The sequence below is a fragment of the Sebastes umbrosus genome, chromosome 10, assembly GCF_015220745.1.
Source record: "Sebastes umbrosus isolate fSebUmb1 chromosome 10, fSebUmb1.pri, whole genome shotgun sequence".
Taxonomy (NCBI): Eukaryota; Metazoa; Chordata; class Actinopteri; order Perciformes; family Sebastidae; genus Sebastes; species Sebastes umbrosus.
This window is the reverse complement of record NC_051278.1, coordinates 9,994,224-10,022,177: the sequence shown is the minus strand read 5'-3', so window position 1 is coordinate 10,022,177 and position 27,954 is coordinate 9,994,224. Positions and strand designations below refer to the sequence as shown.

At 41.4% G+C, this 27,954-nt stretch overlaps 1 long non-coding RNA gene across 8 annotated transcripts in view; it reads left to right on the top strand.

Annotated features, from left to right (window-relative positions):
• Nucleotides 1–2,876: 2,876 nt before the first annotated feature.
• LOC119495299 overlaps nt 2,877–27,954 on the top strand; it is a 134,248-nt gene continuing 109,170 nt past the window's right edge. For 4 of the 8 annotated variants that reach the window (XR_005208434.1, XR_005208433.1, XR_005208430.1 and 1 more), the window contains exons 1-2: nt 2,879–3,138; nt 4,626–4,823. This is a non-coding gene — a long non-coding RNA (uncharacterized LOC119495299). Of the gene's footprint in view, nt 3,139–4,625; nt 4,824–27,954 lie in introns of all 8 variants that reach the window. The other 4 variants (XR_005208436.1, XR_005208429.1, XR_005208431.1 and 1 more) reach the window with 3 other exon arrangements.

Here is a 27,954-nt window from a genome sequence, read left to right as displayed (position 1 = left end):
AAGTCAATGAGAGTGGAATAATAAGTGTTTTTCCTCTCACAGTTATGTGATCGTGATTTAAAATACTGCACTTTTCGGATTTAATGAGGCATTTCCTCTGCTTCCGCTGAACCACCAACCCTCCAGTCACTCTTACCCCTCTAGTTGACCGTTAGCTAGTTACTGCTGCGCCGGTCAAGCTTTCCATTCTCCCACGGTACATGCAGTTTAAAATGATGCTGCTTAGCTTTATTGGTTTATTAAACCATTTTTAATACTTTTAATGTTACAAGAGGAAGTACTAATGGTACATGTCCGCAGGGGCATTTTTTGGACGTGAGGGATCGCCTTGCTTCTCAGCACCGGACGCTTGATGGGCTGCCACTAGACATTAGATGCCACTGGAAACTTTCTTCTCTTATATCACGAAATATTTCACCAAAATGTGTTTCTAAAAACATTTTGTGCTAGAAATAAGCCATACAGTTGCTTAATCTGTCTTTATTTTAGATCGCCAACGGTTAGTTTAAAAGTTTCTAGGGAGCTTCCAAAGGTGGCGAGTCGCACCGGACGCCTCTGATTTGCACATAGTAGCCTAGACCTCAAATTTATGCAAATGAGAAGCAGCCAACCTGACGACCTGTCTCTCGAATCACGCTGCCACGCTACCAGAATGCATTGCACGGCTGCTTACATAGACAATGAATGGGAAGCGTGGAAAGGACGGAGCCTGTGGACATGTTTAACATGTATGGCAGATGTAACACTGCTTGGGTTGGTGGAGTGAAAACTTCTACTAAATTCAAAAAAGAGCATGAGGAACGTACAGTACTAGTTAGCCAGATATGCTTACAATTGCATCCTTAGGGGCGGCTGTGGCTCAGGGGGTAGAGCGGGCCGTCCTTTAATCACAAGGTTGGCAGTTATTTGATCCTTGGCTCCTCCTGACCGCATGTCAAAGTGTCCTTGAGCAAGAGACTGAACCCCAAGTTGCTCCCCGGGTGCTTTACAGCAGCCCACTGCTCCTACAATGCTTATGTTGGGTTAACTGCAGAGGTCATATTTCTTGTATGTATATGTGAAGATAAAATTGAAGTTTAAGTTCCTTTAAACTGTGTTTTATCATCAAAGCAGATAAACACACAGTTTTATCTATTTTTTGCTCTTTTTGGCTTTTGGAAAGATGAAAACACCTCCCTCTCAAGTCTTTAGATGCCAAGTATCGCTCTGATAGAGCCCCCGTGCAAATCCAAAGCTCGACAGGCCTGCCAAAGCCTAGTTTTGCTTGCTAAGCTATGAACAGCTTTCATCTACCTCTGTCCAAACTGAGGGAGTTAAGGTATTCTCAACCATATCACTGAAATAATATTGATGGGAGAGCATATCATCCACTCCTTACAGAATTCCCCAGGGACTCGTGCTCTCCAGAGGAAATGAGAGGTTTGAGATCTCCCCGCTGATAAAGTGGCAAACCTGTCACCGTGTGTTGACACAGCGGCACGTTCTTGCTGCTTCCCAGCGCCGTCCACGGGCCAGAACTTCCAATCTAAGTCCTTTCCCTCTGCTGCTGCTGCTTATTAGAGGAGCGTTAGATAAACTAAGAAAAAAAAAGCTTTTTTTTCATTCCCAGAGAAGTGTATGAAGTCATTCATTACCGGTCAGAGTGTTTTAACCGCTCTTTGGGCTCTGCATTAATGCCCTGTCAAACAGCTTGGCATGTGGATTCATATTCATAGAAGTAGTTTCCAGCTCTGAGGTTGAAATTTACTTACGGGTTATTTTACTTCCTTGTAAAAGTCTTTCCAGAAAAGGTGAGGTTGTCCAAGCGACTGAGGCCAAGAGGCAAAATGTGTGAAGACTTTGTGTGAGAGAAAAAGTAGAGCTGAAGAGGAGACGACCAGCGTTTCAGAGTTTCATGTCCAAAATACAAATGTGCAACCCAGGCCATGGTTACACTTTACAATGAGACCTTAGTGATCGGATGTTCCAGATCGGATCTCAGCTGTGTTCATTGTGTGTTCACACTTGACACTTTAATGCGACCTGCCTGATTGGATATTGATCGGATATATTCTGTGGTCAAAAGAGCAGCTGTAAAACGGTGGATAAACACATTTAATTTCCTATAAATTCTTCACAATAAAAGCCCCCCATTATTTTTGCTGCTTACTTTTCCTCCCTATAGTAGATTTGTTTTATTGGGGATTGATGTGTTGATACGTATACTGTGTATTTACTGTTCCTGTGCAATGGCACTAATGCCCGCCATGAGTTATCGTGTCCCCCCCCACCCACAGCAGGCTAAGCCTTTGGTGCCAACCTTTGCTTTTTATTAATTAATTTATCATATTAAAAGTGATATTTAAAAATAAGAACAGAAAAAAACACACTCACACACCCTGTTGGTCATATTTGCATATGGTCACATTTAGGGGAATATGTTCTTTGATCTGGTGCTTGAGAGAGAGTATTTTCAAATTAATCTCATTATCATTGTTGCAAAGCTTTACATTCATAAATGTAAATTTTGCCAAAGTAAAGCCTCACTTTAATGTTTACAAGAAAGAAATGGAACTATATAATAAGACAATAACTTCAGCAAAAAAACAAAAAGGCTAGTAAAAACGTTGAGACTAAGCTCCCAATTTAATGCTTTTACATAAATGACTATTTATTTAATTTATTTAGCTATTTATATTGACCCCTGGCATATTTCACTTTATGTTTGTTTATTTTTATTAATTTATATTTTTATTTCTTAATTTCCTTTATATGTATTGACCTATGTATCGAGTTAATTGTTTAATGTATTGTTAACAGATTTGAAATAAAGTTTATGAAAAAAAAAAAAAAGGTCTCGTGCTTGACCTACGATGTCATTACGTCAAGATTAAAGCGTAGCCGTTAGAGCTGTTACCAGGCGACGCGTACAGCGAGAAGAAGAAGGCGTTGAACATGTTTTCAGTGAGAGAAAAGCGACTTTCAGACTGTGTTCAGAAGTGGATTTAAGAAACTGGCTACACGTTACTGCTTATTCGAGGCCTCCTCCCCCTCTAACTACGGAAAAAGGGAGCAAATGCGCCGAGCCACCTCCGAAGAGACGTCCCTCTCTTGCTAAACACTGGGGAAGGATGCTAGCATTGAATCCAGAAAGTGAAAGTAAGTAGTGTACTGACCAGGGAATGAAATTAGCACCTGCCACCTGTCACATAGAGGGTAAATGTTGGCTGTGGCAGGTACAGATTACAGGTCACCTGCCACCATTGCAGATAGGGGTTTCTTATATTAAAGGGACTGTTTGTAAGATTCAGAAATGCTTGTTAACAGCGACACCTGTGGCCGTTAAGTCAATGAAAGTCAGCCTCGAGCTCGCGCTTGTGTTCGCTCTACATAGGCGACACACGTCAGCTAAAACCACAATATCTCTCTATATTTCACCTGCTTGGCAGTAATGTTAGCTGACCAGACGGAGGTCTCTCCATGAATCACTGCTGATCCTAGTGTTGGCTTTTCCTGCTTCAGCCTCCCGACCTCGGCCGGAGGAAACAGAGGAGACACCGGAGTTTTGGGCGGAGATGATAACGTTTCTCGCTGCAGAGCCCCGTCACTTCACAAGACACGGGAAACCTCTGTTGGTCTGGAGGAGCTGCAGCAGTTATTTCTGCACATCCACGTCCACTGTACATTTACTAAATATTCTCAGAGCTACGAAGTCTTCTGCAGTGTGTAGTATGCGCGCATGCACCGTTAGGTGGAGCGAGCTGAGTGAAGGCAGGCAGTGGAGCAGAGGAGCAGAGACTCCGGCACAGTAGACCAAAGCTACGGGCTCCCCCGCGTCCTCCGACCGCGTCCAACACTGTTTAACAGACAGGCTTCACTAGATATAACTTTGCAGTTTTGGTGCTTCCGTTTAGTTTGTGTGGGAGTCTAAGTCTGAACAGCGTAGCCACACGCGAGCTCGCATGGGACACCGACCCCGTTGATTTATACATGTAAGAAGTTACAAACAGTCCCTTTAAGAAATATTATTTTTAAAAAGCAATTCCTAAATTAAAAATAGTCAGGGATTAAGGTTACATGATCTATATTTCTACTGTCTATTACCACTGACTAAAAATATCAAAATAGAGAGAATTGCAATATTATGTTTTGTGATACTGTATCGATTCTCAAAAAACGTGTATTGATTTCTAATTAATAGTTTACAAGCAAAGATTAACTCAGTCAATATTTTATTTCATTTACAAAGATATGCATCGTCTGTTTTAAAAGCAAACCCTACTATTCTGATTGCATAAAAAAAGTAAAAAAAACAAATTTACTCAGATTTTATGCATATGGTGGTGTGTTCTTTATACTATGACAGTTTTCCTAAATTTTAAAAAGTCGCAATATATTGCCTTGCTTACAGTACCGCAACATATTGAATTGTAACCCCTGTATCATGATATGGAGGCATTGGTATAGCCAGATTCTTACCAATACACAGTCCTAGTGTTTACAATTCTCAAGCGTTCTACATAGATTTCAGAAAAAAATTGTGTGGCTAGTAGAAATGTTCAGTGACCTGCCACAGTGGCACGTGAGGAAAAAACTTAATTTTAGACCATGGTAGTGACTGCTTTCAAACATGGTTTAACATTCAGGGCCTCCACAGCAATGTGCCAGAATTCATTCCCCACTCTGAGAAACGTATTTTCGGACCACAGATGCTCCACAAAAGACAGGCCCGGTTGGTTCAGCCAGAGTTTGAGACGGAATTAAACCAGAAAATGCCTGAAGAGGAAGGACACCGTTCTGAGGAGCTTCAGCACCAACACTCGCCACCTGCAGCTCTTCTAAAGGTAAGCCTTACTTTATGATGCCATCCTTGGCTTGCGTGGTTATTACGCAAAATGTTGAATGATTCTCGGGTCCTCTAATGACGCGCACAGTGTGTGTGTGTGTGTGTGTGTGAGAGAGAGAGATGTGGCTTGCACGTAGGCTATATTTTGCACAGTTGCACATTGCTGTGTGTGAAAAAGAGAGACTTTGCAGCATGTTTTGGAGTTGGAGCTGGGTTGGGTTGTTGGTTGCTGACGGCAAACTCATTATAAAGCATTTAGTACATACCCTGTGCTGCTGTAACACAATAATTTCCCAATTTGCGATCAATACAGTAAGTCTATATATCTAATATCCATCTATGCATCTAGCAGCTGAAGAGCTGGACATCTCCCTCAGAGGTTTGTGGAGATCAGAACAAAAAGTCAAGTGATTATTGGACTTTTGTCCGGTTCCCAGAAACAAGAGTCTAAATATATCCAAATGTTGCCTCGTGCCTGCTGGATATGTAAACAGGCAAGTGTTTGTTAGCATGAAACAACAACTTTATATGGTGATAATATGTCAATGTGTTGTGTCCTCAGCTTGTTCTGATTCTAGGATCAGACTTTTAACACATTAAGCGGAGGTCTGGGGGTCATTCCTTAGGACATTTTGAGCGTCAAACACTTCATTTCCTGCATTCTGGTACATTTTATGCACCAATTTCTGCCTTTTCTTCATCAAGTTATGGTGGAAATGTCTTTATTTAAGGAAAACACAAAATTCAGGCATCAGGTGACAATCCAAAATATTAACAAAATGTAATCAAATATAATGCAGTAAGGCTCTCAGTCTTTCTGTATTGCTTTCAAATATATATTCTCCTGTAGATAAACTATTCTAATTTAATGTTATCCTGCTATATATTAATCTGCATGCAAATAACTGCATGTTTTTTGCCCAAAACTGCATGTGATTATCATAAAGTGGGCATGTCTGTAAAGGGGAGACTTGTGGGTACCCATAGAACCCATTTTCATTCACATATCTGGTGAAAAGTCAAGGGACCCCTTTGAAAATCGCAATGCCACTTTTCCCATCCCAAACTTTGGAGCGTTATTTAGCCTCCTTCTCTACAAGCTAGTATGACATGGTTGGTACCAATGGATTCCTTAGGTTTGTAGTTTCATATGATACCAATATCTTCACTAATGTTAAAACTAAGCCCGCAACAAACTCATAAAGACAGTAATGTTGGGCGATCTCGCGGGTCTCAGAGGGTTAGATAATTATTTTTTTTAGGGGTGCTGAGATGAAATTTAGGTGTGCTTGACCACAAAAGTTATTACTAACAGATTATAATAGCGATCATTCATTAAAAAGATATACAGTATATATAATGAATAGGCTTTCTCTCTTGTGCTGCATTTATAAAAATGACCTAAGTGATGCCGTTCATATTTATGAGGAGTTTTAGTGCCCCATCCTAGTAAAATGTTGTTTCTCCTGCCAGCAATCCAATCCTGAGGGAAATATTTACTTTTATGTGGAGTTTTCCAGGAATGAAAAGGACGATCATGTGATCATAGGACCAATAGATAGACTACTGCAGCCCGAGCCTTCCAGGAAAACAAGGAAACTCAAATAAAACCTCAAACATAAAGAGGGAGACTTAAGACGGATTGGAGAGGAGCTGTTAGTGGGAAAAGTTGTAACCATGGGCGAACTGTAACCCGGTTAGTTTCGCTCCACCTCATGTGAGGATTGCCCCGCTCTACTTATGGTTGCACCTCTGGCCTAGATTCTTACGTAAAGATTACTTCATGTGTGTGTTCTCATGAATGTATGTAACATGATGAGAGACACAGGTGGTCACGTTGCTGCTCTGCAACAGGTTAACTGAGACCATTGGCCGACTTTGTCCCAGCACAGTAGGTACTATACAAATGGGCCTCATAAACTTAAACACACACACACATGCTGTACTGTTGTTATTGACTCACTAATACTATAAGCCTTTACTCTGCAAATAGAAACTGTACACATGACGAAATGTACACGGTGTACTCATGTGACATGAAAACAACTGAAGTAAGAAATGAAAGGAGATGACCGTAATCGAATCATTTGTTATAGTGAATGATCAGATTTGAGAATTAGACTTAATATTTTAAGAAGTTTATGGCTGAATACAGTCAATGAGAGTTGTGCTAAGGACTAATAGACAAACACACAGACAAATACATGTTGGCATTCACTTTCCAAACACATACACACACACATAGTAGTATTAGATCCCCAACAGGGGGACAGCATGTTAAAGCGTTTAAATTTCTCGCTCTTGCCCCCCGGCTGTACACAGAGGAATCTCAAGCCCATCCAATAAAACAGAGTGTGTTTGTACGACTCCTGACCACGGACGGCTGCTTTTCACATTACCAAATACTGTACATTCCTCCAAATGGTAAACACCTCCCCGTCCCTGCTCACACAAACACATACACAAGCTGAAATACTTCTGTTTGTGTGTGTCGGCTCACACAGCACATAAATCTGGTGAGTCAGAGATAGCTGATGTGATAACTGTGGTAGTGAGTGTGCAAATGTGTCATTAGTGTCAAACACCGCCAAACCTCACTGTAGAAGCCAGGTACGGAACAGCTGGAAGCAGGTAGTAACATCTGTCAGTCGCGTCAAACATACACACCTACTGTCTCTATCCCGTCTGTGAGTGTTTCTGAGGGTGTGTATGACTGCACACTAGGGCTGGGTGATACGGAGAAAATCAAATATCACAATATTTTTGACCATGACGATATTGTAGGGTTGACTATTGGTGCTTTCACAAAATATTTACTAGGGCTGTCAAGGCTAACGCAAATTTGTTTTAACGCCACCAATTTCTTTAACGCATTAACGCAACTTATGATTTTTAGATTGTAGCGGGCTCAGTTTTAAAGCTAGAGTGAAGATACTGGTATCATATGAAACTAGAAAACCTGAAGAATCCATTGGTACCAACTATCATACTAGCTTGTTGCGAAGGAGGCTTAATAACGCTATGAAGTTAAGCTAAATTTCTGCGAGAAAAAACTGGCATGGCCATTTTCAAAGGGGTCCCTTGACCTCTGACGTCAAGATAAGTTCAGAAAACTACATCAGTTTGCTGTATTGCAGCCTTTAAAACTAGAAAAGAAAACACTTATGCCATATTACGATATCCAAAATTTAAGATGATATCTAGTCTCATATCACGATATCGATATAATATTGATATATTGCCCAGTCCCACTGCACACCCATCAGTATGACGTGAGTGTTAACCTCGAACACCCGTCCAGCCCCCCACCTTGAGGTCTCCGGGTTAAAGTCATATCTGCCCTCAGCCAACAATACTGGTATCAGCTGGAGTGTGTGTTGGTTTCTGCTGGGAATGAGAGCAGCTCCTTGTCAATAAATACCGTGAGATTCAGATAAGGCTGTCGGTTACAGCAGCCTGGGAGATCAAATAAGTCTCTATCTCTAATAAGGACTTTGAAAAGGAAAAGATCTCTTTTATAAAAGAGATAAGTCCAATTATTTCCACATCAAAGTATTATTAATCATTATATTTGACGCAAAGAGATACTCCAGAGATATTGCTTTTTTTTTCCTACTTAATGTTTATGATGTGTCCCAAACCTGACTTGAACCCAGACGTCACACTTGCAGCGTGTGTCTTCTTGACTCAACCGAGGCCATTGTAAACAGTCACACTTGTGAGTCAATTGATTATCTAAGCAGCCTGCTGTTTCTGCAGATGAGAAATAAGTCTGTCTCCGTGTATCACATGCTGGTTCACACAGTTGAGCTCTCTTAGGGCTCAATCACGTCACCGTGTATTCATCTGTTCTCTGTGAAAACAACACCGCGTCCATTCAGTCTTTATCAACAGTCAGGGGAACACATGGCTTTCCCCACAGTGTTGGATTCACTCGATCATATTTCCCTCTCTGTATCTCTTTTCGCTATTCTACCCCTACAACAAGAGAGGTTCTTTAGACCTCAAGCAGAACAGCCTTTAAATAAATAACCTTTTTAGAAAGGGCAACATTTTTATTTTAGTTATTTATTTGATTTGCCTTTTTTTAAAAACAGATTAAGGGTTATCATAGCTCCATATAGAACCGCTCACAAAAACCAAAGAACCACCGAAGAGCTCTTCCTTTCCATTCAGGAAAACAGACCTGTTTTTAGTAGCATTGGACAGTTCAGGAGCTACAGTATATGGGTTGAGGGTGGACGTCTTGCTATTTGCCATCCTACCTATTATTTCTGACTGTGTGTGTGTGCTTTTCAGGGCGCATGACTTTCTAACAACTGTTTTTGTTGGTTTCGGTTGAGCGTTTGAGTGTGAGAGGGAAAGAACGTGTTTGCTTTGCGTGGTTTTCCTCCGGCCGTGGAGGGCTTGCCTCAGCCTCCTTCACCATCAGCCAGCAGAACGGGAGGGAGACAGAGAAAGATTTATATTTAATGTATGGAGAAATCTATCTAACGCTGCCTTCAAATGGAACTTGTGAGCTTGTGTTTACGACACAGAGGCTAACGCAATGCAGGGAAATTGAAAGGCATAACAACAGAAGAAAGAGATGACGATATCAACATTTGAAACGGATTCAATACTAATTTTAGGCTACTAGCAAGTTAGCAAACAAAGCCACAAGTCAGCCGTTGTCTAAACTATAGTTTCATGCTTCAGCTGATTTCTGGAGCACAGATTAGACTAAATTAGGCTAAAGACCAGTGTCACAGCAACTTAAAGCACACGTACACACTACAAACTTTTTTCAGGTTCTTTTACTATCTTGTTTTTTTTTCTCAAATTTGTATCCAATGATGGTGTTTTAGATTTGTGATAACTTGAGCTTCAAGCCTATGTACAGCCAGTAATCTGATAATCATGTGATGTGATATTATATTGGTTGCTACTATATTGCTTTGGCAACACATTTAATATCTAAAAATAAAGCACATGATGAATCTAGAGCTTGACCCTTGTGCAGACTTTTACAGCCAAAACGCACAGCAATTTGCAAGTTAAAGTGTCAACCGTCATTTGAAGTTGTTTTTGAAATTCAAGGGAAATTTAGTGGCTGTTGAACACTACATGTTTTTAGAGTTGTGTTTGCATAAAGTCTGTTTGTAGGGTGGCATTGAGGTTAAAGACTTGAGATATGAGAGAGAGGGAGAGCTAGGCCTCGAACAGGTTTAGGGTTACTGAGGTGACAGTCAGTCCCAGCAGGTGGGAAAGAGGCCTGGTGTGTTTGTGTTTGTGCATGTGTGTGTGTGTGTGTGTGTGTGTTATAGGGGTCGGGGAGGTCAGTGGGTGGCTGCCTGGATTCCTTCATGCTAGTATTTAGCTAGGCTGCTGCAGACCCTGTGTTTTTAAAAATGACAGCTGCTAACCTCTCGTCCCGACGGCCCTCTGACAACCTGACTGACTGGAAATAGAGGTGTGGTGCACACGCTTGTGTGTGCATGTGAGATGCTGTCCTTCATATGCTTGAACATGAACTAAGCAAGCTGACACAGCAAAGTCCTCTTAAATAGTGTGTGGATATATTTGCTTTCCCCTCAGGATGGCTAAGGCTAAGACACATGATCTCTGAGAACTAATGTCAACAACAGGATAAATACACAGACATCTGACATGATGATTGCTCTACAGCTGCAGCACTTTGCCAAGTAGAAGTGTTTTCTCAGCCTTCTGATAACGGTGGAGGGGGCCTCATGCAGCCCTTTATGTTGACTTCATACACATGTTCAACATTTATCCAGACATTTTTGGAATGTGAAGCATTATAACAAAAATATTAAATGAAAATGAAATATAATAAAAGGAGTTTTCACCAGAGTTATATCCTGGTATGGAGACACCTCTGAAACAACATTTAGAGAGATCAAATTTACAGAAAATATAATTAAACAAAAAAATTAGCAGATAATCTGTTTATTGAACAGAGTAGTGGCTACTCGCAGGGCTAGTTGGTGAACTACTGTAGCTGCCAAGATAACCGGTAACACGCTAGCCTACCTGGAACATGCTTGTGCTAACCAGTCATAATAGTTTCTGAGCTTCTCTGTACTATTCCGATTTCTCCCCCCTGGCATTTTGTCATAATTGAATTCAATAAAGTGTCATATAAAAAGGTTTAAAGGTTAACAGTATTATCAAAGGACGTATTTGTACCATCGACTCCTGTCTCACGACTGTCTGCAAACCAGTCGAGCAGTTTGTGGAGCAGGTTATACTCACAAACACAGACAGAGGAAGGTTAAGTCAGGTTCGCAGTCTTTTTTCAGTCAGGGACCCCTTACAAGATAGATAATATACTGGGCTATGTCCCTTGGAATAACTTGATATAGCCTATTTTTTTTCTTACTTCTTAGTTATGTGAAAGAACAATACAAGAGATATGTGTCAGAAAGATATTAGACATGTATTAAACATATTTGCAGATTCTAAGAGTTATAGATTTGTTAGATTGGAACGCAATCTATGAACTAGTACGCTGTAGATTTAAAAATGTTAATATTATTCGTTAAACAATGAAGCCTTTTGTAAAATAAATAGAAAAATGATATCATGATAATATCCAGTTAGGACTGTGTCACCACTGAGGAGACAGCTTGCTATTGATCAATGGAGCGAATATGTGTTCAACCAAATTTAACTCAATGCCATGAAGTTATGCTGGTGTTACCAGGTCTTTAAATTAAGGAATACAAGACAAACAAACAAATATTAAACCTAGACCTAAGATAATCAGAATTGATTTGTTTTTTGCTTGTTTGTTTTTGGTAGCTGGTTAAAACATAATTGAGGGTTGAATGGCACTGGGGGGGATTTTTGATTTATGATCTCAGTATCTCGACTTGCTTCACATTTAAATGACTTCAGAACAGTTTAGGTCTGTTTTAACAAGACAGTGCAGCTGTGCTGGCGCTTTGTTTATGTGACATCAACATGCTTGGGGGTAAGTAGCTCGCTGAGAGACACTAGACTCAGCTCTTACAGTAATAATACAGCATTCATCTCTTAGATAACATCTGAATTCCCTGGCGAGCGTCCAAATTAAAACTCACTGACACAGTTCCTTAACTCTGCCGCTATATATGCCACTAATCTACTACACGGCAGTCAAAGGGATGCAGGACTCTTATCCCAGCTCTTTGCCCACAATACCGGTTTTGATGTCTTTGTGTGCTTGTTCAGCACACAACGTAATGACAGCCTGAGTGTAGATGTATGTCCCTCTCCCACAGTCTCCTCTGTGACTCTGAGTCTACATGACGTGCCTGAGTGAGTGGCATAAGAGGGGTGACTGAGTTCACAGTGTGTGTGTGTGTGTGTGTGTGTGTGTTAGTGATAGAGAGAGAGAGAGAGAGAGAGAGAGAGGGAGGGAGGAAGGTGGAGATAGACAGAATAACCGGGGTCGGCTGACCACAGAGGAATTCTCCCTGCAGGCCTCAGGGCCCACAGCTGATCGCAGCACATGGTAATTAGCTTACCTCAGTGTACACACACACACACACACACACATACACACACCTACACACACGCACACACACCTACACACACACACACACACACACACACACTAACAGACTCTTACAAAGCAAAAACACACTTTACACACGTCCACATTTATGGACTTTCCTGAAACCCATCTCTACACAGACATCTTGTTGAGTCGCACACACACACACACACTGTCTGTCTATCTCTGTACTTACTTGGAGAACACGGCGGTGCAGTCAAATGACACAGGACTTTGTCACACACATGACATGGCAGTGTGGAAGTGGGTCAGGCAGTATTTGCAAAGCGCGCAGTGTTTGTTTTAACGTGTGCGGATACCAGAATGGGTGGAGTCAGCCAAACCAGGGCAGACCAGGACAGTCGATGTCAAACTCTGTCAATGTTAGAAAAGTACACAAAGTCAAGGACGCTTTTTTTATCCAAAGTTTTATTTTTGCCAGGAGGGTAAAGTGTCATTTGAGGACACAGGACAAAATTTTTTCAAAGAACAGTTAATCATCAACATGCATACTTACACAATCTGCATCACATTAGAATTACATCCTCTGCCTTATACAAATACCATCAGTTTTCAACATACAGTTAGGGCTTGATTAATCTGTCGATTATTTTCTCTAACTAGTTGATTAATCGTTGCAGTTCTAAATACAATCATAATGTAGTTATTTATTAAGATTTTATGAAAAAAAAATGTTTGTATTTTTTTTTTTTAATTTATGATACAATTTCAATACTTTTGTCAATTGTTTTTTTTTATTGGCTTACATAACGTTTTAGCTTTTTAATTAAAAAAAAATTAAGGTACTTCAAGAAATGACATCACAATGAGCAAAAATACCAATGTAGGCACTGGTGGACCATTTCTATTGCAGAGTTCAAAGGTTTAAGTGTGATCTTCATAAGACATAAAGCTATGCAGCTGTTTCTGTGTGAGTGTATGAACACAATGACTAGTGGTGGAATTGGGAAATTTGCGATGCAAAAAGCTAATACAGTATCTTGCCTTGGGCACCAAATTGGTCAGGGCCGGCTCTGTATGTACCTCTCTGTGTGACACGTAATGTGTGGTATTGAGGTGTTGACCATCATATGACCGGATCACTGCACTATAAAAACATAACCACATGATCTAGTATGTGCACACACGCACTGGTTCAATAGCAAACGTCTCACCTCCTCTCTCTTGACATTTCAGACCACACCCGTCTGTAGAAATGGCAACCGTTGAGTTAGACGTCATGGCCACCTTGACTCCACCCTCCTCTCCTCATAATGTGGTTCTAATTGATCATGAGACTATGGAAACACATAGGAAGGAGGGCGAGAGAGCTAGGGAGAGAGAGAGTAAGAGATGGAGACACACTTCAACACAGAACCATGTAAACAGAGGTAGAAAAAAAAGATGGGGAGAGAAGGGAAAGTCCACCACTTAGGAGTTAATTGAATAACTCTTGACAACAATTTTTCAATTAGTTAAAACTGCAGGCTTCAAGACTTTAGACCTTTAATTGTGTGTGTGTGCATTATTTATGTATTTAAATGAAGACTTCTAAGAAAAGTTTATGAATTTCAATCATTTTTTATTTCATTTTGAAATGTAATAATAATAATTTGACAAGACCTTTTCATGGCTCCAAACCGAGAGAGAAAAACAAGGTCACCAGTTCCTTCTCGGGATTTCCTTGTGACCTACAGTATAATATACTCCGCGTCACTGCTTACGTTGACAATACGTTGGCTGCGGTCCGCCCACAGTCCATGCTGCTCATATGAAAGTTACTATTCAATCACATACAGGGTATTCTCGTAGTAGCAGCAGGAGTCTCTGTCTGCAGTATCCTGTGCCAAACCTCTATATGATGCATCTCACTTCGCATAACATGGTCTACTGCTTGGGCCATGTGGTCTTGTCTAGCTCAGTGAAGTGGGCAACATATGACACAGTCACAGTTTCACTTTGGCTTGGGGTGGAGGCACAAATCAGATATCTCAAAACCTCGGTAACCAAAACTAAATTATATGACATTACATACCTGTTAATGTACCCAACACCAGCAAGATAACGGTTTTGGTTCCCAGTGTAGCTTAAAGGAAAGATTAAACAACTAACAGGAAGGCACATGGGATCACCAAATGACTCTTTTTAAATATAAAGTTTTAATGCTAGCATTATTGCTAACAACAGACAATTGAATTGGTTTCACTCACTCCTCTATTTCCCCTATGGCTGTGACTAAAAGCCAGAAACTGATCTTTATTATCTATTCCAGATAAACAAAGTATATCTTTAACAATGTGCCTCTTTGTAATTCCACCAGCACACAAACACACCCAAACCCACGCGGACTCGCATTAAGCTCATGACACTGTCTAGCACTCAGGACATTCACATTACCCTCATTACTGTATGCGTCAGCCTGAGTTCAGAGGGCTGACCTTTTGCCCGTCTGACCTGCAAACTAAGCTAACATGACCTGTCTGATAGAATCACGTACGGCTGTACTGCTCATCTGATTTGTATCGTCAGGCCGGGCTGTTTCTAGGCTGCACGGCCTACTTGGACACTCTACATAACACTGTGACCTTCAGCATGACCCCGGGTGTTCCCTGGAGACACTAAAGGAAATGAAAGAAAAGGAACTGTGTGGGTGTGTGTACGATGTGAAAAGAATTATTCAATCTCAGGGGTCAGTTGGTATGTGTCTTTCTGTTTGTGGTAGTTGTGTCATATGATTACATCAGTCAGACACTGAGTGGGCTTCTACATAAGCTTGTTGGCAATATGGCTACAAGTGTTTTTTTTTTTTAAATTAGCTTGTTACAACCTTGTTTTGAGGCATCTTAACATTGTGCTATTCTATGAGTGTGTAAAGGTGTGTACAACACGTTCTTATCCCAACTTGTCACATACTCAAGTTTTGTCAGACTCCTTGGTATCACTTTTCGGTCGCAGTAAACACCATAGGCTGTATATAAAGATGGCCGACGGGTCTCCAGTTCCTCCCACTGTACAGAAGTGAAGCCAAAATATCCCGGATACGGGAGTTGATGTCATTTGGAGCCAGAGTCTGCGCAGTAGTGATCGAGGTGCTGGAGCCGCGGTATCGCGTTCACCCGCCCGAACCAGTCGTGAGCCGAACACGGCCGTAGCTTGTCAAAGACAGAGTCACAGCTGTCAATCATGACGTCACACCTCCTTTTTATAGCATCAAATAACTAATTGAAACCAAACCGAAAAAATAACACTTTAAAATGACCTAAAATGACACAAAACATCTTTTGGAAAAAATGTATTAGATGTGTACTTTGACTTGTTAGTTTGGCTCATGTCCCATCCACTAACATGGAGGAGGCGGGCTTTATGACCTATACTGCAGCCAGCCACCGGGGGGGGGGGGAGTCAAGATTTTTTGGCTTCACTTTTGGGGAGCTGTCATGTTATCCATATTTATATACAGTCTATGGTAAACACATGGTTAACGTTGTGAATTAAACAAAAACACTTGCTTTGGTTTAGGCAACAAAACCACTTAATTAGGTTTTGGGAAAAACAACACGGTTGGTCTTAAAATGACTACGTTTGTACAGTGAAAATGCGACTTGACGGACATGAACAAACAGCTGATTGTGACGTGAAATTGAAACTTAATGCAGGGGACACAAACAGTGGTCTCCTGTGTTTTGGGCCCATCCACATTTACTGTTGCCACGAATGGGTTTACGTTGCAGTTAATGGAAAGCCTGGTGCGTTTCATACCGTCGCTAAAGGGTGCCTTGTGCGTTTGCATCACACGCCGATGGCTGTGACAAAGCCTCAGTATTTCATGCCCTGGGAATGAGATCAGGCTGGTGTGGTCATGCTTTTGTTTATGTGCTCATCACTGAAAACTATTTCCTTAAACCTCCATAATTTGCTTATCCAGGCCTCTATGTCTATTTTTAAACTGACTTATTTCTAAATGGACCCATTGACCAGCATTTTCATACATATGGCCTAATACATGCATCCATGTGACATTTGCATATGGTAAATTTGAATGTGAAACCACATAGGGACTGACATTACGGTTTAACCCTCAAAGCGCTGACTCATCTTAGCCCACTAGGAAGCGAGCCGTGTCGTGCTTTTGCAGCTTTGCAGCCTTTTATCTCTCTTCTCAGGAGATTCTGAATGGATTTATTTGAAACGGTATTCAGATTAGAGTGAAACTGAAAAGGGCTCTTGTCTTATCTGCCCCCTGATGAACTTGCTCTGTGACTCAGACTCTGGCTTCTCGCTCATTCGTGTCTGCACGCAACAATGCATAGTGATTATCCTTGTCCAAGCAGATGGCTTCTCTGTGTTTTTTGGGTAATTGAAAACATCCTCCGTTATCCCTACGTCGACTGAGGAGACAAAACTAGAAAGATAATACCAAAGCTTTCTGGGTTTCTGCTTGACGGGATTTTGTGATAATACTGCTAATTAATAATAACACAGGATATTAAAAATACGCTTAGGGCCAGCCATACATACTTATATGTTCACTCATGTATATGGTTGATGTACTGTATGTATGCAAGCAGTGTCCGTAGTTCGGATTCACCAAAGTCACATACAGCACAAATAAACTAACCGATCGAGGCAGTGGTAGACCAGCAACCCCAGTGTACTGCAAGGTAAAATTACAGGTTTTTTCAATATTGTCTGGTGGCTTTGGCGAGAGCATAGATGGATACAGTTCCCCGTCAGAAAGGGCTGTCTGACGGCAAGGTAAAGCAGTACAAATATACTAAATGTAGCGTACACTTAAACTGATATTGATTTTTTTAGGTGGGCCTTGCTTTTAGGTGGCTAAAATAGGTTTTGTTGCCGGCCCCGTCCACAGCAGTACATCGCTTTGCTCCCATTCTGTAACTCCCGTCTGCTTCTCCAAACTCGGGGTGTGCTGACCATCATCTACTGTAGGTAATACACTGACTATGGATAAGTATCTCATATAACCCCATTTCAAAATGCCCGAACTATCCCTTTAAGTTCATTTTGTGAATACATTTACCAGTAAAAAAAATGTAATGTAAGTCTTTTACTTGTAATACAGTATTAGTTCATTGTGGTATTAGCACTTGTGTGTACACTTCCATACAGTTCTATAAAGATTAGATAAAGTTTAAACTTGAAAGAAGATGACTGATGTTAATGGAGAAACTGTATCTGTAGGCAAATAAAGAGGACTGAAGATGAGTAAACTCTTTATTACTCATATGGTGAAGATAAGACCGACACATTTACAAGATGACTGCATGTGGTGTCACCAGCTCTTCACATAATAATACATTTAGAGTTGACTCTGGTTTTCCAACCAGCAACTGCTCTACTCAATTAAAAGATAATACTTGACAAACTACATGACAACATGGTACAAAATAACAGATTTCCGTATGTGTCAAAGCACAGAATATGTTGTTGGCTATCACCTTGTAGTTTTTGTGTATGTGGGTGTGCGAGTGAGGCGGATTTTATACAATTCTCGATCCATATTTCCTGTATGCCTTGTACTGTGTCTGTGGCTACAGAGGCCCATTTGGGACAGAAAGCCCTGGGGGAGTGGAATAAAAGTTGGATATCTGGTCGTGGTCAGACCAGTCATAACCCATAATGCAGCGTGAGGAACATCTCTGGCCTGGGGAGTAAAAGGTTATGAGACAATACTCAGGCTAATGCTATTTAATATGGCGGGCAGCTGTCTATCTGGGCGTCTACCTGCCTGCCTGCCTGCCTGTCTGTCCGTCCGTCCACGTCTAATATTACATCTTTTTTTAAATCTGGTGCTGCATACCTGATCCGCGGTCTGTTTATGGAAACTCTATCCTCCCTGATGTGATTGCTTCCTCCTCTCAGGCCTCCCAGTCATGCCTGACTCACTTTATGAGCCGTCCCCGTGGACAAACAGACCTTCATGCTTCACATAACGCTTTGTGTGCGTGTGTGTATTGGGAAAGTTTGACTTAATTGTTTGTGAATGTGCAACCGGGCACGTCGAGTGTTTTTGTGTTGTTTCAGGACACTTGAGATTCATCAGTGTGAGATATCACCGCAGTTTGTAGTGCTGTTTGCACGGAGCTCATGGATGCACACTTCTCCAGATGTCTCTCAGTCCAGTATGTAAGCCAGCTGATAAGAGCAGTGGCAGTAGATAAAGGAGTTATCGGACAAATATATGGGGGTGTCGAGGAGACTAATTTCTACCCATCAATCAATGTAGTCCTGCTTAATAATAACTGACACTCTGAGTTATATATTTTTCACCCTGTTAAACTCCCAGTGAGTGAGTTATTATGACCTGGCAGCTTGTTTCTGAACCAACAATGTGATTAGGTGACCGGGGCCAGTACAGTAGAGCTTAAGTTAGCTGTGAGAGGCGGTTCAGTTACAGTCCAGAGTCCAGGGCTGATATGAGAGGAAATGAGGGCCTAGTTTAGCTTTTTAACCTAGAAAACAAACCAGATGATACAGTAATATAAGCCCTAGCTCAGCACTTCGACATGGAGTCATATGCACATAAAGGTTGCCTGCCCTTGTGGTATCTTTACAGTTTCCAGGCTTGGGTACACACAGCAGTTTTGGTTAAAATCTAACCGACAACCTTTGCAATGTCAGCTTCAGTCTGTCTCATTACTGTAAACTCTAAAGAAGCAGCACACATTCACAAGCAGCATAGGGCCTAACGAAGAGAAACTCATCAAGGTCAGTGTTACTATAGGCTACTCTAAGAATGTAAATTGATGTAATTTAAATATACATTAAAGTCCAGATGCAATAGGTCTAACTTTAAGCTGTGCACAGTAGTAGACAAGGACTCCACTTCTTCTGTCAGCAATTTATTGCAAGGCACCAACATCTTCATATTCACAGGGAAAAGTCCACAAAAGAAAAGATGAAGTAAAACTCATGGAAGTGCAGTAAAACAACGGCTATATTTTTGCTAAAACACAGAATGTTTCTTTTCATAGGAAAGTATATAAATTCAAGATGAACGAGACATTTTTAGGCAACCAAAAACTTTATAATTAACTTGTATGAACTGAAAACACACTGTGAAAGAGTTCAAGTTGTAAGATTAAAACACAGACAACTCCCAGACCGGACAACACCGTGGTAGCGACCTGTCAATCACAAGGTAGCCATGCCCTAAAGCATACTCTGCTTTATGGTCTTTCTTAATCTAAATGGGAACATCATTTACTAAATGAGCATCATCATCTATTAAACTCATAAACTCATGTTTACAATGTTTACTGAGGTAATAAATCATGTGAGAAGTAGGGTCATTTTCTCATATAATGAGACTCTTCTTTTTGCAACCAGAGGAGTCGCCCCCTGCTGGCTATTAGAAAGAATGCAAGTTTAATGCACTTCAGCATTGGCTTCACTTTTCAGACCCGGGGGTTGCCCATTGATCTCAAATAAGAAAATGAAAAGAAAACAAGGAAATTGAATGAAAATGAAATAAAAATTCCTGCTGGTTTGCAGCATTTAATACATTTTTACAGGATCATGTTTAAGTATGTCAGGATGGTGTGATAGAGTCTTGACTTCCTGATTCAACTTTGACCTTCTGTACTTGCCGCAGTTGTGGGGACACAATTGCTTTGCAATGAGGGATTATTACTAACGTTTTGGTTGTGCTCGCTCATGGTTTAACCTCCAAATAAAGCGGTGTTTAGATAATCTGGCTAAACAGTTGTTTGTTTACAACCGTGTTTTTCTTACCCCGTCTGGCTTTGTTGTCGCAATGTCACTGTTTTACCAGATTTCAGCAATTACATGAAGGCCAAACATAAAAATAAAGTTGTAATAAACCAGAATTAACCTGTAAAACCTACATCATCAGCAGTCAGAAACATGAAACGTCTGGCGAACGGGGTCACGGAGAGCAAACCTCACCTGATCTAACCTCGTCCTGCTGGCCTCCATGACGCAGCACCGCCATTCCATCCAGTATTCAGCACCATCTGTTGTCTGTTGCCTGGCTGGCGGACCTGGCTGCAGGCGGAGCACACAGTGGTTAATATGGAGGTGCTGGAGAGATGCATGTATGAGGGATGGATAAGGATAGAGTGTGGGGGCAGGAAGGACACAGATGGAATACATTGCATTGGAAAAAGTGAGTGAGTGGAAAAAAGGTGCATATTGTAAATTTGAAGATGCTGTTGGCCTGGACTGCAGCAACTGATCACGTAACTGCTCAACATGTCAGTTATTTTGTTAGAAAAAGGACAGATGAAGGCAGAGAATTCACTAAAGGAAAAAGAGAGGGAAAAAGAGGAAGTGATGTCACTGGAGAAGGACATTTCACGTCTGTTTGTTACCCAGACTTGATTCCAACCATGTATGTATGTGTTGTGTTGTGTGGGATAGTGAAAAGGCGAGTGACAGGCACAAACAGGCTAACCAAACACTGTGTGTGTGTAGGTGGGAGGTATCTGCCCCTCTCTATGTGAGTATGTGTGTTTGGTGGTGGTATGTGAATGAGTGTGTGTGTGTGCGTCAGTGTGTATAGCGTCCTGCTGACAGCAGTGTCCTGGCTGTGATGTGGACGGTTGAAGGCACTGACAGGCTCGTGTTGTTTCATGGTCCTGCTGGGGGGCTGTTGGGACAGGCCGGAGCACAAACGTCCCCGCCTGCTCCCCGTTTGTCTCCGTCATGGCCGAGCCCTTGGGTTAAATATACAGCCGTTTGCACTGGTGTTGAATACTTTTTAAATTTAAAGCTGACCAATATTCTTATATTTACAAAGGATTAAATGGCTTTGTGTAATGTGAATGGTGTCACTCATAGTGACAAACCTACAGAGAATTATCGCCTGACTCTGCAGGTCACCCTCCAGCTCTTCAGAGCGTTTTAGCCATAGACTGTACATCAGAAGTGGGCGTAGTCACCGTGACGTCACCCATTGGTTTGTGGACTACCGTTTTGAAGCCTTGAGTTTGGCATTTTGGCCGTTGCCATCTTGTTTTCTTTGCATGTGCATACAGAGTAACGCTACGCCGGGCAGATACACAGCTGACAACCTGCTAAACTAAACTAAACGGTGTGGTGGAGAGTTACTGGGAAAGTGGCTGCATGTGTCCTCGACAATACACGCAGCACTGTGGCTGCTACAGTAAAGCTATCTAATCAAAATGCAGCAGCAGGAGTGAGGAACCTCTGTCATATCAGATGTAAATCATGGCTGTTCCTACCTTTTAATAAAAATGTCTGTATCTGCAAACCGATAAATTTGTTAGCATCCCCATTTGTGCTATTGTTATCCCAGGTATCCTGCCCAGTGAACCTCAATGTATATTACCCATTGTCCCGGCCTGTCACGTTTATGTTTCACTGAACGTTGTTAAACGTTGTAAAAGTCAAAGTCGTTTCCACCTTTCCCTGTGAAGGCTGCGTGACGATGTAAAGGGAACTTATTAACGAACGTACAGGACGTGTTCTGTGGGGAGATGAGGGTTTATTTCATGGAAAAAAATAACCAGATGTGAAGCGACATTTACATGGAAAAGGTGGACATCTGATCTCAGCGGTAGCCTGACTGACCTGTATGTGTGTGCGATGATGTGTATGTGTGTAGGGGCAACACGGCCAGTGAGACGGCCAACAGTCTTTCCATATCTGTCATATCCTGTTATGAGGAAGAACAGTAAAAAGGACACACAGAAATGTACTGTACACATTCATGACACTCTTAGCAAACCTTCTTAGTTGCACTTTATGGCAAAAGTTCTAGTTAACTTGTCTTTTTGGCCATTTCCTTCCCATTTTTCAGTATTTCTGTACACAATTTTGTACATATGAAACTGAGTCAACCAATACTGCACACAGAGAGGTACATCTGCTTGTGGACTTCTTCTTTTGCGTACTCCTTTAAGCGAGCTGTCATCGCGTGCCGTCATCCACAACTGTCCTGGAGTCAGCGATGGAGCGGAAGGATGGAAAAAGAAAGAGAGGAAAGAGAAATGAGGATGAGGACGATGACAGATGTTGAGAACATCACCCCTGACTCAGAAGAGGAGATGGACGAGCCAGAAACTGACATTTGTCTCCAATTTAGATCCACTCTTTTCATCAGATTTCCACATTTCCCCTCATTCCATTTTCATTCATCATACTCCAGTGTTTTTGGTGAGAGAGCAAGACCATTGCTTTACTAAAGGTCGCTCTATTATCTCACTTTTAGAGTTTTATCTCACAGGTCTATCTCTCACCTCTTCCCCTCTGCCCTTGGAGAGCACACTGTATGATAAGAAATATGCTAATTATAGCAAAGTAGGCCATTGTGGCCAAGGACGTCTGCCATAATAAACACTTAACAGCACGACACGGGCACCAGCGCACACTCATACACATGTATTGTGCTTGCCTGTGGAGGCTATCGCAGCAGAGATACTTGGCGGTGTTGTTTGAAAGAGGAGATAGTGGCTCTTAGAAAAGCTAAACTCAGCGTGTCATCCATTCTGCATACGTGTGTGTGTGTGTGTGTGTGTGTGTGTGTGTGTGTGTGTGTGTGTGTGTGTGTGTGTGTGTGTTTACCGCGTGTCTGTGTGCAAGTGATAAAATCCATATTGATAGCTAATAAACTTTTTATTTCTTTATGGGTCCCTGTGTGATAGCTGTCGGTTGTATAGTGTGTCAGTGAGTAAAGCACTTGATATCACGCCAAAGCGTGTAATAGACCCGCCTGTCCACCGGAGAATAGCGTGTCAGTGTCACGTTTTGCTTACACGTATTTAGGTGCAGTACCAGCAGGGGACAACAAAAACACTTAGTTAGGTTTCGGAAAAACGTCATGGTTGGGCTTAAAATAAATACGTATAAGTACGATTTAAATAACGATTGACTTGTGACAGGTATACTTGCTTGGTCTATATGTAGGTTGTGAGTGAGGTGACATTGTAGGGAAGTCTGTTTCTGTTTGGAATGCAGCCCAGGAGTCTGGGAGGCCATCTGGATTGAAGATTGACCTGTCATACCTGCGAATGATCTACAGCCTGCTGGATTCTAACACACGCACACACACACACACATGCACAACAGTTGTCGTCCATAACGCTTGCAGAGAGGAACACATCATACATTAAGTAGCATGCACAAACCTATAGCATACATACTGTGCATGCACACACATGACTCACACATAACCCTGCTGATAATCTCTGTGACCTTTACCATGGCGGCAGACATGTACATGCCAACACATGTACAGTACATGCAGACACACACGTAGACCTAAACACACTTACAGGTACATTTACACACAAAGGCATGCAGTAATATCCACGTACACACAGCTCAGCAGACCACTAAGTGCAAATGTTGACTTTTAAAGGTCTGATTGTTAATGTAATTTATAGGTACAGAATGTGCTGTATGGACATGGTTGAAACCATTGTTGTAAAGATCAGATATGACCTTGATGTATGGTTTTTCATGCACAGTGGAGGATAGAGGTGATGATAAGAGGTGGTACATTATGATCCATAAACCTGTGTTGATGTTAAACCTGAGGCTTTATGAGAACATGTCATAATAAGGTTTTTCATTGGATTTTTCCTTTCACCAGCACAGAGATAAGTCTGTGCTTATAGTGAGGGAAGTGAGGCTAAAGACTGCTAACACTAAGTTTTGGAGGGAAACACTGCAGCTGCATACAACAATGGGAAGAGAGGGACTTTAAATGGGGACTGTGCTTCTGTTTGTTGCAGGGAGAGTGTGTATTTTCCAAGCAATGGGCCTTCGGAACTATGGACGTTTGCTTTTGGGACTGTCGGACAAATGGGATTTCGCTCTAATGGGCCATTTTTCAGACTATTTGATTTCGGACTAATGTGTCGTTGGAACAATGGCATGGTACCCGTTAAACGTTGCCAATAATGCCAAGAAACCCCTTTGTCACACATCCAATCTTTTCCTATTCTTTGTAATTGCCTAGTTGATACAGATACAGATACAGGTAGCTTTATTTATTTATTTATTTTTCGTTCATTCAAGATAGTTACTCTGCGTTCAGCAGTTTAATGGCGGAAGGAATGAACGACTTGGAGTAGCGGTTTGTCTTTCTGGGAAGCGGTAGATAGCGCCGTCTTGAAGGCATTAGTGTTAACTCACTTGACAGGATGTGGTCGTGATTCAAAATATTTTTGGCCTTCTGGAGTCGCTCTGCTGGGCTCCAATGATTTTGGAGCAAACTTTCACAATAATGTTTAGGCAATTCCTGTCCTTCATAGACAAACCGTTAAACCAGCAAATGAATGAAAAAGTTAACAGGCCCTCAATATAAGTAAACAGCACACAGGATAGATCTACACACACCAAAGGAGTTGATTTTCCACAGTAAATGGATTCTCTGTTGACTTCGCTTAACAATTGACTCAGTGTTTACATCGATCTTGAGATGAGAGTCAAACACTGTGCCCAGGTACTTATAAGAGTCCACGAATTCAATATCTTCACCATGAATTATACTAGGACTGGGATTAACCTTGTTTTTCCTAAAGTCAATCACAAGTTCCTTAGTTTTTGAAACGTTGAGATCAAGGACATTTTTGTTGAGGGGGTAGGCTAGCTAAGCTAACCGGCTGCTGGCTGTAGCTTCATATTTAACAGACAGATATGAGAGTGGCATCCAACTTCTCTTTTAAATCTTGGCAAGAAAGCCAGTGAGTGTATTTTCCCCAACTATTCCTTTAAAGTCTTGATAAAAGGATAGTGTTTTGCACAAAAAAAGCTAAGACTCTTGAATGAGTTCTGCAAGACCCCACTAACTAACTAAGTAAGTATATAAATAAATAAATAAATAAATAAAATCCTTAATAATGAAAATCAGTAGTGGAAGAAGTATGCGGGTTCTTTACTTTATTAAAAGTAACAATACCACACCGTAAAAATACTCTTTTACAAGTAAAAGTCCTGCATTCGAAATTCTACTTGAGCAGAAGTAAATAAGTCTTACCAGCAAAGTGTACTTAAAGTTGCAAGAGTACTCACTATGCAAAATGACCCTTTTCAGAGTGTTAAATTATGGGGCCTTCAGGGCCCTGAAAGATGATATATTTTTGTATCTTGGGCACATAAGATTTTAATTTGTACAGACAAGTTATTATCATGTGCATGATAAAATAATTTTTTTTTTCTGGGTAATTTACAACTTTATTATTCTTATGAGTACAAGATCAGCTTATGTAAATCCCAGCAGAGCTTCACACAACTCCAACCTGAGCAGGTCTAATCATATTTCATAGGTTGATCATATGTTTTGTATGTAAAATCAAAGTAACCACAGCAGTTAAATAAATGTAGTGGAGTAGAAGTATAAAGTTGCTAAATTGGATATACTCAGGTTACCTCAAAATTGTACTTAAGTACAGTACTTGAGTAAATGTACTTAGTTATATTCCACCACTAATAAAAACTGCCCAGTAACAGCCATGACTGGAATGCCACCAGTGAAACCAGTGAGGGTCAACGGCAGGTCAAGGGTCACAATATCACTGTGAGGGTGAGAGGAGGAGGAGGGAGAAGATGAGAAGAACAGAGTGGACAGATAGAGGGATGACTGAGGAGGTAAACGAGAGAAACAGAGGAGTGTGGCACACACGGGGAGGACGACACACGTCATTAACACAGCTGTGCAGAACTCCTGCGTCACCCTGTTGGTCCACGATGTGTGTGTGTGTGTTTGTAGGGTCATGGCTTAATGGGATGTTTCTGGCTGCATGTTTGTGTTTGTAGTGGCGTTGCTGGTCTCTAATGTGATTTGATGTATTGGTGTGTATGCATGTGTGTGTGTTTGTGTGTGAGAGAGAGTGAAAGAGAGAGCAACAGACACAAAGCAGCTAACTAAACAACAGCAAAAGGACAAAGCTGAGTAAAAGTGCAGCTTTTCTCTAGAAATAGCAAAAGGCTTCACAGTGAAGAAACCAGATGGGTGGCACACACACACACTCACACACACACACACACACACACACACACACACACAACCTTGTACGTTTTTCTCTGTGAGGACACTCATTGACATAGTAGAGTGCTGCTCTATTATCTTTTTAGTTAGATGTCTGAAATAAGGTCTACACAAAGGGATTTTAACGTTTTGTTCTACGATATAAAATACGTCAATAAATATCCCACTTCTGAATTATGAAGCTTTTACGTGTCTTAAAAAACAAGTGGTCACAGCACCACTCTATGCATTCCCTAGCCCCTTACCCTATACCATCACAACTAAATGCCTGACCCCTAACCCTCACCCTAACCTAAACCCAATTCTAACCTGAACATTAAAACCAAGTCTGAAACCTCAAACAGGCCTTTGAAGGTCTATCCCAAAGTCCGGACAGGCCAAAATGACCTCACGCTCTAAAAATGTCCTCACTCTGAAGGCCTAAAACTCAAATTACTCCTCACAAAGATAGCTCCAGTCAGTAAAAACGCTCAACTTTAATCTTGACATAAAGTTGGTACGTGCACTGAGAAGAGGAGGATTTTAGGAAGCGAGCGAAACCATGCGTGTGTGTATTTGTGTGTATGGTTTACGGCTGAGTGGTCATTTCAGCAGACACACTGGCACTTTGCATCCCCACCGCATGCATATAGGAGGCTGAGCCAGACAGAGCTGTCATTTCTAAACATAAACATGCAGTATGTAATATAGACTGTGTGTGTAGGAATGGAGTTGTGACACTGTGTGTGTGTGTGTGTGTCTTTGTGTGTGTGTCTTTGGCCGTCTGCTCAGTTTCAAGGACAGGTTAAACACTGCTGTCTTTTTATAGCACCAGCAATTCAGCCAGTGTGTGAGTATGTGTGTGTGTGTGTGTGTGTGTTTAAAAATATATATATGTGACAGTGAGGAACTTAAGTGAAAGAGAAAGAAATTGTGCATTTGTGAGAAACGAAAAAGTGTCGAAAGATACTTGTGATGCTATCAGCTCTGTGATGGTGAGAAGATTGGGAGGGAAATAGTCATGTGTGTGTGTGTTTGTGAGCGAGTGAGTGTGTGTGTGTTTGTGTGTAAGCATGTACACTCCTGCATGTCCTTGGGCCTTTCAGCACAGCTTTGCGCCCTGCTGTCAGAGCAGTCATAAAAGCGCATGAATCAGCCCGTGTGTGTGTCTTTGCTTGCACACAGAAACACACACACACACACACACACACACACATATGCACACGCGCATACACACGCACACACACAGCTTATTTTTCCATTCAACTGTGAAAAAACAGACAGCGCTGTCAGAGATGACTAACCTGACCAGCATTTCACACACTCATTGCACTTGCCTGGGAAACAAACATATCACTGTTATTTTCAACATGTGCATACGTCTACTCTGGGAGGATATACTGTAGGTTATATGGAGGGCCTGTCAGGTGTCATTGCATCTAAATGGTTCGTTTTCGTATGCAAAACTTGGTTTGCTAATATGTCGGGGCTTTTACACAAACCTTCGGAGAGACGCCTACTGCACGCTCCACTAGTTAGCACAATGCTAGTGGAAACCTTTGGAAAAAAGATTAGCATAAAAATCGTCTTAGACAGGTAGGTCTTTTGGCC